This window comes from Zonotrichia leucophrys, chromosome 13 (genome assembly GCF_028769735.1).
Source record: "Zonotrichia leucophrys gambelii isolate GWCS_2022_RI chromosome 13, RI_Zleu_2.0, whole genome shotgun sequence".
Classification (NCBI taxonomy): domain Eukaryota; kingdom Metazoa; phylum Chordata; class Aves; order Passeriformes; family Passerellidae; genus Zonotrichia; species Zonotrichia leucophrys.
In genome coordinates this window covers 7,764,895-7,778,008 of record NC_088183.1, presented here as the reverse complement: position 1 = coordinate 7,778,008, position 13,114 = coordinate 7,764,895, and the positions used below count along the sequence as shown (strand labels likewise).

The window sequence follows — 13,114 nt, the reverse complement described above, 5'->3', positions numbered from 1 at the left end:
TTTTTAAGCCAAAGTGGTAGAAGTTAAATAATTCTTTCACATCACTGTTAAAGAAGAAGTAGACCCAGCCTTTTACGTGTTGTAGCCCTGTGTTTGGTTGGTGGCGGATAAGGAGACACCTGACTGACTCCTTCAGAGCCAATCCTAAAGCAGGTAATAGTTAGGATTAAAAGAGGAAATGCTGTCAATCAGATTAGAATGATCTTTCTTCCATTCCTGTTTGACTGGAATTACCTAAAGAAAAATAGGATAAAGAACCAGAAAAGAGGTTCTTTGATGGATTGAGTTCTGCTAGGTGTATCCCATAACCAAGTTCATCAACTTTTCCAGCTTGATTCTAGAAAATGACACTTTTTTTTTCCTTTCAAATACATGTTCACATTCTTTTTGGTTTAAACTGACAAATAGCTTTTAAAAACTCTAGAAAAACAGAACTGATAATTTTAAAACTACACTTGGCAGACTTTGCTCACTAGTTATAGCCACCAATAATTATCTCTAGCTGCAATTACTTGATGAACACAGGAGCAGTTTAAATTTTGTGCAATATGGAGAATGCAAAACCAAATTGCTGTGTGCTTAAAGTTAGATTGAACTTAGTCTAACTACATTGTTTCATAAAGGTCAGGTTTTAAGGAACAAAAGACAGTGGAGAAAAAGTTAATAATGGCTGTTAATCTTTATTTGAACTCTTGTCTGGTTAAGATATTTACTAGCTATTTATAATAACAACCTGAACATTTACAATTTGGAAAGTTTACTCTTGGTTACAAATGCAGAGTTCATTATACATATTCACACAATTGTAAAAGTAATCTGTACAGAGAGACCATTTTATATAATTGAGTCTTTGCTTTTATTAAAAAAATCACTGAAAAAAAGTTTTTTTAGGTCTCAAAGTAATGCATTGTCCATTACAGCTTTAAACTAGAAATACATGATGCAGTACTAATTAATACCATTTTAACATGTTAAAACAATGGATAAGAAATACTGTTATTAATGCCTTCATTTTTAAAGTAGTTGTTCCCCAAAGAAGAGTAAATAGAATACTTTTTGTGGCACATACATGATCAAAAGTCACAAAAAGTTTGCAAGTGGAGATGTTAAGTACATTTTCTGTAATTTTAATATCTATATATTTCTTTTCAAAGGTCATATACAGAGATTTAGCCAGTTTTGTATAAAATATCATGTAAATACATTCAAAACTCATTTTTGGCAAGCTGCAAACACACAAACAGCCCTTTCTCCTCTGAACAGCCTCCCTGGAGTGATGCAACCACTCAAGTAAATAAGGGACACTTGCATAACGTGGTGGAGGATTAAGCTCTATTGACATAATTTCAAAACAAGTATGGACAGATAAGGCACATGTTTTATTATTTTTCTAAACTGTACACAGATTTGAGGTATCAGCAGGTACAGTTTCTCAAATGCTGTTGTACACATCAGTTTTGTATCATTTCTATGTCCAAAGTCATGTAATGCAGTAATTTCAGTTTTGGCTGTGGTATTTGTGCTGAACATTCTTCATATTCAATATTTTTGATTGTTTTTAAGATAGCAGAAAAAGAAACCCAAACTGAAACTCAAAAAGCTGTTATGAAATAGTTTGTAAAACTGCAGTCTATGAAACAAACCAGCAAACACAACAGGCTCCAGCTCTCATTTGCACTGATGGCAGTTTAGGACCTTTCCTGCTAAATTTACAGGTTCAGTGGATACCATGGGTGCTTTTGCTTTGCAAAACCAGACTTTAATTTTTTAATGTAATTGCAGAAATACAAGTTTGATAAGCACTCACCTACACTTCATAAATTCCTGTAAAATGAACTTTTTAAATACAGTGTTTAACATTATAATAAAAAGCAGCAGATGGGATCAGTGTCATTTACAGATACTTAGGTCAACTCCTTTTAAAGTTTCTGTTCATTAATATCTAAGTTATGTAAGAAACCACACAAGTGAGCTGACAGAGAAGTGAGCTGACTGTTCCATGAAACCACACTTGAAGGCAACTTCTAGCAGAACTTAACAGGAATTAATTGTTTGTCCTAAGTCACAGGAAAGCCACAAACATTACTAATGTATTTCTTACTCCATTCTCTTGTCAATAATTCAACTTATGCATGGAAAACTCGTGTTTCCCAGCCTTGCTGTGGTTTCCCCCAGGCTCCCTACAGTAGTATACAATAATATCATCGATTAAGTCCTTCCTCCATTCATATCTAAGTGACAGATTTTCAGCACTGACTTTAGCTGCAGGTTACACAACAGCCACACATCCCTGGTGTTGTGCCATCTGATGGGACACAAGCACATGGCAAAGTTGCAGTGGTTCACCTGGGCATGTGAAAGTACTAAAAGCAATTTTTAGCTTACAAATACAAATTATCACCAGGGAAAATAAAGTTTAGGAATTTTTTTTTACTCACTGGTTTGCTTCAGTCTGTAATGGATTCCCCCAGGTGGAGCTCTGGAGTATTTCAAACTGAAGTAATTATGGTCAGGTGCAGTGCAGTGCCAGGGACATGGTTAAAAGGCAGGTGACTGCAGTGACACTGAGACTGGACTAACTAGAGTGACCAGTTTCTCTCTGCCCCTTCCTTTTTGTTAAAAAAAAAATACACAAAAACCAACCCACTATTGCAAAGGGTCAAGAAATGTGCTTACATAAACTGTCCTGTAAAGGTGCCAGGTTCAGTGTGTGCCACAGTGATTGCCTTGGCAGGTCAGAGTGTCACAGGCCTTTTGAAATTACCCATATGTGTAACTTCTCACTTGAAAATCTCCTGGTTAAACCTCTGCAAGGCTGGCTGTGCTGCTCAGCATGTCAGCCTGTCCTGAACAGGTAAAAAGCAGGAATTTCAAATTAAACAAAGCAATACTGGGGTTCTTCCACCTCTGGACACTCCTTCCTCTGCTGGATTACAGTGGAACCAAACTCACTGAGCTGAATTCAGCCACATACCTGCACTATTTGTCCAGGATGAGTGCTTTGGGGACATTTAAATTTTTATCTCTTAATAATTTACAGTTATTAATATTTTGCATATCTTGGAGAGAAATCTATTGCCTACAAAGAAAATTCAGAGCTTCCATGCTCAAAATTTTAAAAATAGAAATGTGTCAGGAAACCTACTATAGGTAGATTATATGTGCATAATGCTGTAAATTATCTGGGCAACAGATCATTTACAGATATCTGTCCCAACAGATATCTGGGACTGAAAAAATGTGAGATTACTGTTGTATTTCCCAAGAAAGAAATACCAGATTTGGAAAAAAAAAGTTCTGTCCATGCACTCCTGGTTTTACAAGTATGTGTTCAAACTGTAGAGTTACACAAAAGTCAGGCATGCTGTAAATTAAGAGACACTGTCACAGCACAAAATTTGCATAAAATTTGCTTCTATTTTAAAAAGTCTCCTCTAGAGGGCAGCATTGAACCAGCATTCACCTTTACAATGCACACATTACATTGACAGGCCAGGGGAGTTATTTACCATTATGAGAAAGCTGGAAGCTTCATGGCATCTTAAAAGTTTAATTAATTTTTATTATTTATTTTAATCAGTTGTGCATTACAATGTGTGAGTTCTTGCATTCTTGCCCAAGACCTGCCATATTTGGCTGAGTGCAAAACCAAAACTTTACCCAGGGTAGTGGTTACTGTAACAATCTTAAAACCACAGGTGCCATTTCCATGGATTACTTTGCATCGTTGCATGGGATGTCTTAAATTGCTGAAACCTGCCACGTTTTGCTGGTTTGCATAAGGATTTCAAATTCTGAATTTATGAAATTACAGAAGACAAAAGCTCATCTAAATATTTTATCTATTGGTTTCCTAAAAAGAAAACACATCAGAAAGTTGCTTGCCATTAAAAGAAACAATCTTATTTTTAAATACACAGGAGAAAAATCCATACAGAAATAAATTCATCACCGTTATATATACAGGAAGTGTCAGGAGCAGTGCATACAGGAGAGGTGACTCCCCATGGGAGTAAAACAAAGCATGTGGCAATGTCTTGATTATGATGTTTTTAAACTAAAATATTGATGAATTGACACTTGGGAACAGTTCCAGTTTGGGGTCAGATGAGGATTTCTCTGCCACCTGTTTTGTAATCCAAAAAAATTCCTGAATTCACTGGCCAAGCCGTGACTGAGCTGCAAAACTCTTAATTAATCACATTTGTCCCCATGAGAACAGGCCAAATTATTGGGTTCATGCTCTGGCAAGGTTCCTCTCAAGCTGTGCAGTTACACACATGGGGTTTTTTGCCTTATTCCCTTCTTGCCCAAATCCATCCTCCCCAGAAGCTTTAGGGAGCGCTCCCATACTCAGCTGGGTGCAGCAGCAGCTCCTCAGTCACAGCATGCACATCCTGTGTGTCACAGCAAGGCAGCCCTGCCTGCAGAGCCTTGGGGCTGGAAAACCTTTTAGGGGTCTCAAGAGAGTTCTTGTGCCCTTATGGTTCAGTTTGGGAACTTTGCTTCCAAAACCCACTAGGCTACAGCGTGTGAAGACAGAGGATGTTTGTGGTGACTGGAAAGATGTCACTGGCTACAGTTTGAAATGGAAGAAGCCTGACAGAAAACTGTGTGTCCTCTGCTCCATGGTTCCCTTAACCTCATGGAAAGCACCATGCAGTTAAATTAAAGGCAGGAATTTTGTTTTGTCGACTAAAAACCAAAAATATTCTTGTCTGAGTTTCAGGTTCCCCCAGTATCAGTAACTTCAGGGTGTTAGCCAGAATGTCTACTGATGAATCTATGAAGTTACACCAAATATCTTAGTGATCAAGAAAAATCAGTGGCTCAGTCTCAGCCTGACCCACATTTCATAAGCATTAGCAGCCTCTCTGTCACTCATATTCATTGCTGCTGACATATAGTGGTAACATTCAGCTGCTTTTTGGAATTGCTGAAAAGCAGTCTCAGATTCTTTCAAACCAGAGGGGAAAACAAAAGAAGAGAGATTTCCTGGGGGAAAAACTCCCTAAGTTTTGTGAAAGGCTGAGATCATGACTGAGTTTTGAGCAAGGCTGCCAGTACTACCTAGAAGTAAAATTTGTCTTTGTGAGCTATTCACAAAGTATTCAGAAACACCCACATAAACATTTTCATATGGAAGGAGAAAATAATCAACTGATCTGGCATGAATTTGCCGAGCAAAGCACATCTTTTCAACTCACTGCAATAGGATCATGACTGGTCTGTATTAAAAAACTGCTCTTCTAAATGTTTGTGTGTAAGGCACATGGAAGTCTAAACAGATTTCCTCTTAGACTGTGTAATCAGTACAAAACCCAACAGTTTCTCTGATAAAGTCTGTTGATCTGGATGATGTGACTGATGATCACAGAATGGCTGGGCTTGGAACAGTCTTTAGAGGTGACTGAGGTCCAGCTCTGTGCCATGGGCAGGGAAGCAGGGACACTGTTCAGAATCTAAAGGCCAAATGCAGCAATCTGAGCTGAGGACCAGGCAGGGCTTCAGGTGCCCTGCTGGGGGATCCGCTCCCTGCTCTCACAGGCTCTGCTCCTTTGGCGATGAGGGGGTGGCAGAGTGCATGTACCACCCCAAATGTACTCTCCCCAGAGTGGGGAGGGATCCAGAGACCTGCTGGTTCCTCAGATGAGTTCCTCACAGCCCCAGTGGCAGCAGGATCTGTCCCTGCCACCATTCCTGATGGAGTGGCAGCAGCAGGAGCCCAGAGGAGCCGCTGCACCTGAGCAGTGACTCCAATGTCCTGAACATTCCTGAGTGGCTGCACGTGCACAATGATCTCTGTACATGCAGAACCAAGGGCCTTTGCCTGGGAACTTCCAAAGGGGATCACAAAAAGGTTTGGTAGCTGAGCTGCAGCACTGGTGGGGTGGATACAGCTGTGCTAGAGTGGCAATTGCAGCCTTCCTCCACTACAAAGAGATGGCTTGGGTGCTGTGGCAGCAGAGGCTCTGTGCTGGGAGGGGGATGGTGGCCTTGCAGAGCTGTGAGAGGGTAAAGCACTATTCTGGTATTCTGTGTCAATGTTTTGCAGGCCTGGCAGTGGTCACAGTTGATGCCTACAAGCACTGGATATTCCACAAGGTGAAGACGGAATACTGACTTGTTTACCTGAAGATAATAGGACTTCGGGGTATTTCCTCAGAGAAAATATAAATTTTAATATAATTTCATAAGCTTTGGAGGTTAGCTTGTCTTGTAGCTTCAGTGATATCAAACTTCTTCAAGTAGGAGCTAGATAGAAAGCTGTTTAGTTTTTGCCAGCGTATGTAAAACAAGACTTTTCTATCTGCATTGTAGATTGTTTGTGGACACTTCCAGATTCTTGTGCTTTCTGCAGTCATTCTGGGGACTGAACTCTCATTGATATTGAAAGAAGTTCCATGAACACGACATGTGCAGGAATTTGAGTGTAGAAGCCCACGGTGTGGTTTGGAATAGTGAACTGCTTTTGGTTTGGAGATGACTGGGGGAGATGGGAAGAGCAACTGTACATTAAGGGAACAATTACAGATCTTCCTGGTGACATCAATGAGAGATTTGCCTTCAACCTTTCACAGAAAATTTTTTAGCTTTAATTTGGGATATTAAAGGGGTTTTTCAAAAGCACTAAAGGCCAGTGGAAGCTTGTTAGCTGCTCCTTATGCCTTTAAAAACCCCTACACCAAAAGTGATAGCCGAGAACATGAAATGGAAGTAAATAAAATGCATTTTCATTGCTGTTTTGAGTTACATAATTGTTGTTTCTTGATTTGTTAGTTGATCTGAATTTAACATGGATTTAATCTGTATGGTGACCAAGGAAATGGTGAGTAACTGCTAGAGATGCCAAGTACAGCCACAAAGCCAGTGATGTGTAGGTGAGCCCCTGAGCAGCCACAATGCACTGCCCACAGCCCTGAGGCTGTGTCGCCTCTGCTGAGCCTGGGGGCCATTCCAGCACTGACCAGCACAGAGCACAGCCTGACCCTGGGATAAGCTCAAGGACACCCAGAGGCAGCAGAGAGCTCAGACACCATCACCCTCCCTGTGTGCAGCACAAAGCACATCCCCATGTTGTTCACAATATCAGAGCAGCGCCTCCAGCACTAGGTCAGCCCGGACAGGGCAGGGAGCACCTGGACAGTCCCATCCCTCTCTGGCAGTAGCTGCAGTGAGAGTGGCAATGCAGCAACAATCTTAACAGAGGTTTTGGGTCTACTCAGTGCACCAAAACTGCCTCCCTTCTGTATTCTCTAAGATCAAGGCCACAAGAGCCATAATACCATGTTTGATATTACAGTGAGCTCCCAATTTCACCTAAAACTCCCACTCAGAACCCAGCAACTTGTATTGAGAAAAGTATTCCCTCCAGCCATGATCTGTTAAATCAAAAGGGCATAAGGGTGATAGCAATTATATCACTGATCTGGTTAGAATTGACCAATTTTACCAATAAAAATCCACAGCTTACTGTTTTCAGTTTATGTTGCTTCAACTTCTACCCATTGGATGAGTATTTGTATATCTTTCTCTGTGCAGTTTAAAAACTTGTTAATACAAAGTATCTCCTCCCTGTAAAGGAATCTGCTTGCTTCTTGATCTTCATTGTAAGCTGAACAGACTCGGCTGTAAGCCATCGTATTCCTCTTTGAAATATTTTTTTATGGCTCTCTGCTGCACAATTGCTGTTTTTTCAACAATCTTAAAAATGTTGATCTGTGGAATAGTTTGTAGTTTTAATTGATCCCACAGTAGCATATGCAGATATCAAAATAATAATGATTTTTATCCACTGCCCTGCTCTGCATGGGATGTGCCTGAGAAGAGATAATGTAACAAAAGAGACTAAAAAGGTGAAGAAAAATAAGACAACAAGAGGAGAGTGCAGAGTTAGTTTACAGTTAAAACCATGTAAACCAAGAAGAAATAAAAAGCAAATGAACTCTACAAACCAAATCAATTAAATACTCCAAACTCCCAATTTCTGGTAGCCCCAAGAGCAACATTATGTGCTCTGTTGTTTAAGAAGGGACTTGAGCAGAGCCTTCCCTGTCCTGCAGCTCCCTGCACTGCACTGAAAGCATTGCCAGGTTTTTCTGGTTTGAAATTCTGCAGCAGAGGCTTCCTGGGGAATTTGTGTTCCACAGTAACCAAGTGCTGGCACATCTTCAGGCTCAGACCCCAGAGTAGGACCCAGAGGTGCTTCCTCTTGAGGAAAAAGGTTTCTCTTGATTGTAGAGGAATTAACCACAGGCAGTCAAGGTTGTTCAGTTTAGCCCCAGAATTGCTGTTTTCATCACACCCACAGCAGGTAGTGATGGATGGAGCTTGGCTTTGTTTCCTCTGCAGGTTGCAAATCCTTCTCCTGCTTGACCAGACAGCAGACAGCAGCTTCTTCCATTTTTAAGGCTGCATCCTTCTTTTCTTTGTTTTCAGCCAGGTTTTTTCACCCTTTTAATGTGCATGTACAATGCAAATATGAAGTTGAGAGCTAAATGAGGATTTTTGCCCTCCTTCATGCAGTAAGGCACACGAGGCTGGCTCAGTACTGTTAGTTCACACTGCAGCATGAGCAGGGAACATTGTTCATCCTCAGCTACTGCCATCTGTACCTTTAGCAAATCCTGGTGTTACCATGCAGTGCTATGGGTTTGGGAGCTTTACATTATTTTCCAAGTCCATAAATGTCAGAATCCAGTATAAAAAAAGGTCAATATATTACTGTCAAAAGTTTTTTTTTTCCTTTTTTTATACAAAAATTAAAAAGATCAAAATATATCACATTATTTACATATTGTGCTTCATGCTTAGAGATCACTGAAAAAGAACACACAAACAAACATTTTAATCAGAGAAATGCTCCATTCATTACACTTACTAACTTTACTGTTACTATAAGGATTGACATTCAGATTTCTTTGTTAGTAATGGTACATCCAAACAAATCACAAATAGTTAAAACCTTTGATATACCAAGGGTGTGCTGACATTCTAACTGAGGGTTTGCAATCAGTTAGTGGCATGCTGTTAACTCCAGCTGTGTCCACACACCACATGTTTACAGCTGGGTTTGTAATTCCACTCAGCTTCAGTGTCATACTCGTGTTGGAGAATGAGGATTCTCTTACAAGTCTGGATCAAATCCTCATTTTACAGGAGGACACATCTCTCCTCATGCTCCCAGGCTGCCAGTAGCACTTCCAGCCCCTGGCTGCTCTGGGTGCACAAGATGCTACAAATTCCCTGAGCACTGCACCCAGGGTGCTGATGAGAGCACTGAGGCAGTGCTTGTGAGTTATAATTACAATGGCAGAAGAATCTTTGTTGTAAATAACTATTTGGAACTCTGCCACAAAGAGAGAGCCCATTGTTAGCTTCTCAGCTGGGAGGGTAAGGACTGAGAAAGGCACAGGAGCACCTGGTGCAGCCTTTCCTGGGTGGTTCCTCAGCTCCCTTGGCCTTGATAAAAGCCCAAACAGGCCTGTAAAAAGGCATTCTGCTGACAGTGTTAATGATTTGCCATGCTTAGCAAGTTTTTGGTGTTCCCAGCCCCAGTCTAGAGCTGGGGGGAGCAAGCCCTGAAGCTGCTGGAATTCTGCTCTCCCAAGGAATAATGCCATGTCTGCCAGGCCTGTGAGCTGCTGCTTGAAGCATGTGCAGCAGAGCAAACAATCACCATGCAGGGAGCAAAATCACTCAGGACCTGTTCAAGAATAAACAATTATTAATGTTACTGTACCTTATGCCAACATCCTGCTACTGGCAGTCCGTCTGGTCCCTGCAAAATTCAATTTACAGATTCAGTTTTCCTGACAGTGACTCAAGTGTCAGACCCAAAAACCTCAAGCTCATTGGTCACAATTAAAGGCTTAGCATCACTGTTAATTACCATGCAAAACCCATTTGCTGTATATGCACAAACATGAATACGCAGGCAATGTAATCCATATGTCACACACAACACAAAATTAAATACACCTCAGGGGAAAATAAAATAAAGAATTGGAAATCTACACTTTTTTTCCTTTAAACAAAGAAAATGTGTACAAATAGATTTGAAATCACAGTTCATCAACTTCATAATCTGCTTTATAAGGTAGTGTATTTTGCAATCAGACATATATATGGAAAGCATGATGTGGGAATGTAATTTTTGTTAAAATGTGCTTTTTTGTTTGGGGGAGGTGATGTAGGTATTTTTTTCCTAGATGGTATCCTAATTGTGTTAAATTTGATCCTGCAGTACTTAGTTTCTTTAAGGAGTCTTGAGTTGCTGAACTGAGAATAGGATGAGTTGTGGACTATGCAAAGGGAGTGAAAATATTTGTCATGTTCCGCTGGAGATACAAGAAACATACAAAAATCAGAAAGCCAGAAGAGCTCTGACTCCAGGAGGAGAACACTGGAAAGGAAGGAGCCCTTAGAAGAGGAATGAGCTATGTATGACCAGCTCTCTCCAGACACCTCAGAAGAAATAGCTGACTTCTGCTGCCTTTCCTGATGCTGGATTTGTTTAAGGCTCTTGGATCTCCAATTCCATGAATTTCTGCATGTAGAGCCACAGAGAGCACACAGGCACTGACCCTTCCCTCAGAGCCACCTCCAGACTCACTGGGGCTGGGAGGATGTGGATGCAGCAGAGAACTGCTAGTGCAAATACAGGTCAAAATGCAATTTTACATTTTTTACTGTAATGTTAGTCATCACATTTTTTTGTATTCTGTATTGATTTTATATGTAAAATAGCCTATGCCCAATAAAACAGATGCAGTGAAGTAAGGTAACCCTCTCCAGCTACTCAGAGTGTAAGCAGTCATGCTTTCCTGTAACTTTTCCTTAGTTAGAAAACACATTTTTTTCTGCAGACACAGTCAATATTTTGATCCAAAGCTATTTAAAAAAGGGTGAAACATGTACATTTGCCAGAGTTGTCTGGTGTGATGGGTACAGGGAACAAGGTGCAGGGTGGCTGTTTGACCTAAAACATGCTGTCCTGCTGTAAAGGTCACCCTAACACTGATGGTCAGGGGGTTTATCTGTGTCCTGAGCTATTTCTCCTTCTTATTTTGGCCATCATAAAACTCCACAATTTTCTACCATGTTTTACTTGAGTGACTCCAAAATGACTCTTCATGGCTGTATGTGGGGCTCATGCTGATGCTCCTGGACTTAAAACCCAACAAGCCTCCTCTGCACCCTGGGCTGCAAAACAAAATCAACATTTCATCCAACCTGCAGCTAACCAGGAAGATGCACAAGAGCTTTACTGACTGGTCATGTTGTAGTTAATTGGAGGAATGCAGTCAATTGGAGGAATCACCTATTGCAGTTTACAATGCCTTCAGCAGAGATGGGTCCTGTGATTTCTGTGTAGTTAAGATGGGAGATGCTTGGAAAATAGAACATCTCTGGGGAGTAAGTAAGAAGTTAGAGCAGGCCTGCTGTTAGGAATTGGTTTCTTGGACACATCTGAAAGTAATTTAACTTTTTGAAAGAGAAACTGCTTACTGCCCTTTTGTTTCTCTGAGGACAACTGCAAATCATCTAACACGCAGCATTTTCTATGGTTAAAAAAAATGAAAATAAAACAATGACCTCTCCTAGCTAGTGGTGCAGAGCCCTTTTGGGGAGCAGAGCACAAACCTTCCTGCATAAGCACTGGACCCAACCTGAGCTCTGGGCAGAGCTCTGTGCTGGCACAGCAAAACCTTTCTGGTGCCCAGAGTGCCAGTGGCCCTGCTCTGCAGCTTTTCAAACCCCAGCTGAGGATGGGACTCAGGGCTGCAGCAGCACAGGCACAAGGGGAACCAAACTGGGCTATGGGTACTGAGAGAAACTTTGAGCATCTGTTACCAGAGTTTGAGCATCCAAAAAATGTTTGAAAGCATCTAACTTTGAGCATCTGTTACCATAAAGGGACTGGCATCCCCTGTGTGATCTCCCATGATTTATACTCATCTAAAATCATTTTAACTGGGGAGAAGAAGGCATAACTCATTGGCATCCTTCCCCAAATGCCAGAGTGAAGCATTGCCGCTTTGCTGCCCTGTGTCTTTCCTCTTCCTGGAGGGGTTTGCTCCTGGGGCCACAGCAGGAACACACACAAACCATGCAAGACACAGCAGATACTGTACCAAAGGGCAGGGCAGGCTCAGCCCATCCAGGCCTGCCAAACCTGGGTCCCTTTTGCTGCCTGCAATGCTATGATCTCCCTGTTTGGAAAAATAACTGCTTGTTGAGAATGACAAAGGATACAGGAGTTACACAGACAGACAGCCATGTTTCAGCACAGGGGGAGGAGGATGGGTCTAGAGCTTCACAGCTCCATTTCTGATGACACAGCAGTCAGCAGAGTGGTTTTATGGTAGGGAATTTACATGACATGTGGAGTCTGTCACCTGGGGAAGATCCTCTGTACACAAACCAGAGGTTCACATTTGTAAAAGTGCAGTTAAAGAGATAAAGGGTAAATCAACCAACATGTAAAAAGAGGAAAAAATTAATTGCAGCTCACATTCAATCTCCAGGCAAAATAAAGCATGTTGACTAAAGGAGCTTATTGCTGGTGTAGTGGAGCTACACAGCAGCCTTGGCTGCCATGGCTGTGCTCAGAGAGTGAGGAAAAGTCACACATTCAGAGAAGAAATGGGGTTTGAATTGTCATGGAGCAAGCAGCTGGCGCTCTTAATTAGGTGCTTCTGGACTAAGTTCTAAACTGCTACATTTAAGCGCTTTCAGTTCCATATTTGATACTTCTCATCCTGCAGTTCCAAAGCACTTCAGGGAGAGGACCTCTCTAGTTTTAGTCATTATATGAGAAACAGTAGCAAAAAGGAGGTAAATTTTACCAGGTCAAATAACTTTTTATAAACCACTCTATTTTTTTTTTTTTTTTTTTTTTTTTTTGTGAGCTCTATCTAATGAATGAAAGGCTCTGGAAGTGGACTTGGGGGATGCAGCTACCCCAGGCTCAAACAGCTGGGAGGTTTCCTGGAAAACCCAGTGGGGTGTGTCTGGGAAGGGACAGCTCTGAGCCACAGGCACACAAACCAGGGGAGGTTTCTCCTTCCAGGGGCACTTCCTGACAGCCTGGGGAGCTCCAGCTCATACA

At 41.4% G+C, this 13,114-nt stretch overlaps 1 protein-coding gene across 2 annotated transcripts in view; it reads left to right on the top strand.

Moving 5' to 3' along the window:
* The window catches only part of HNRNPAB (heterogeneous nuclear ribonucleoprotein A/B), a 28,597-nt gene extending 17,801 nt beyond the window's left edge, over nt 1–10,796 (top strand). For both annotated transcript variants that reach the window (XM_064724584.1, XM_064724586.1), the window contains one exon: nt 6,056–10,796. The gene's annotated coding sequence lies outside the window, so the exon portion shown is untranslated. The remainder of the gene's footprint in view (nt 1–6,055) is intronic.
* The last annotated feature ends 2,318 nt before the right edge of the window (nt 10,797–13,114 follow it).